General features: G+C 29.5%; 1 protein-coding gene across 2 annotated transcripts in view; it reads right to left on the reverse strand.

The window, feature by feature from the left end:
• Nucleotides 1-1,404: 1,404 nt before the first annotated feature.
• The window catches only part of LOC139754967 (carbohydrate sulfotransferase 1-like), an 11,160-nt gene continuing 10,830 nt past the window's right edge, over nucleotides 1,405-1,734 (reverse strand). For both annotated transcript variants that reach the window (XM_071672808.1, XM_071672807.1), the window contains exon 5: nucleotides 1,405-1,734. This exon is cut by the window's right edge and continues 2,296 nt beyond it. The gene's annotated coding sequence lies outside the window, so the exon portion shown is untranslated.

The raw sequence follows: 1,734 nt of genomic DNA on the forward strand, positions 1-1,734 counted from the left end.
AGAATTACATTAGCAATGACATGAGAAACACGAAGAGAAAATGATATAAGAATTACATTTGAAATGACATGAGAAACACGAAGAGAAAATGATGTAAGAATTACATTTGAAATGACATGAGAAACACGAAGAGAAAATGATATAAGAATTACATTAGAAATGACATGAGAAACACGAAGAGAAAATGATGTAAGAATTACATTTGAAATGACATGAGAAACACGAAGAGAAAATGATATAAGAATTACATTAGAAATGACATGAGAAACACGAAGAGAAAATGATATAAGAATTACATTTGAAATGACATGAGAAACACGAAGAGAAAATGATGTAAGAATTACATTAGAAATGACATGAGAAACACGAAGAGAAAATGATGTAAGAATTACATTAGAAATGACATGAGAAACACGAAGAGAAAATGATATAAGAATTACATTTGAAATGACATGAGAAACACGAAGAGAAAATGATGTAAGAATTACATTTGAAATGACATGAGAAACACGAAGAGAAAATGATGTAAGAATTACATTAGAAATGACATGAGAAACACGAAGAGAAAATGATGTAAGAATTTACATTTGAAATGACATGAGAAACACGAAGAGAAAATGATGTAAGAATTTACATTTGAAATGACATGAGAAACACGAAGAGAAAATGATGTAAGAATTTACATTTGAAATGACATGAGAAACACGAAGAGAAAATGATATAAGAATTTACATTTGAAATGACATGAGAAACACGAAGAGAAAATGATGTAAGAATTACATTTGAAATGACATGAGAAACACGAAGAGAAAATGATATAAGAATTACATTTGAAATGACATGAGAAACACGAAGAGAAAATGATGTAAGAATTACATTTGAAATGACATGAGAAACACGAAGAGAAAATGATATAAGAATTACATTTGAAATGACATGAGAAACACGAAGAGAAAATGATATAAGAATTTACATTTGAAATGACATGAGAAACACGAAGAGAAAATGATATAAGAATTTACATTTGAAATGACATGAGAAACACGAAGAGAAAATGATATAAGAATTTACATTTGAAATGACATGAGAAACACGAAGAGAAAATGATGTAAGAATTACATTTGAAATGACATGAGAAACACGAAGAGAAAATGATATAAGAATGACATTTGAAATGACATGAGAAACACGAAGAGAAAATGATATAAGAATTTACATTTGAAATGACATGAGAAACACGAAGAGAAAATGATGTAAGAATTACATTTGAAATGACATGAGAAACACGAAGAGACAATGATGTAAGAATTACATTTGAAATGACATGAGAAACACGAAGAGAAAATGATATAAGAATTACATTTGAAATGACATGAGAAACACGAAGAGAAAATGATATAAGAATTACATTCGGGAAAACTACTATTGACATGCGATTACATTGGTGGATAGTAATGCTAGGAAGAAATTACATTCGGGAAAACTACTATTGACATGCGATTACATTGGTGGATAGTAATGCTAGGGAGAAATTACATTCGGGAAAACTACTATTGACATATGATTACATTGGTGGATAGTAATGCTAGGAAGAAATTACATTCAGGAAAACTACTATTGACATGCGATTACATTGGTGGATAGTAATGCTAAGGAGAAATTACATTCGGGAAAACTACTATTGACATGCGATTACATTGGTGGATAGTAATGCTAGGAAGAAATTACATTCGG

Source organism: Panulirus ornatus, chromosome 18 (genome assembly GCF_036320965.1).
Source record: "Panulirus ornatus isolate Po-2019 chromosome 18, ASM3632096v1, whole genome shotgun sequence".
NCBI lineage: Eukaryota > Metazoa > Arthropoda > Malacostraca > Decapoda > Palinuridae > Panulirus > Panulirus ornatus.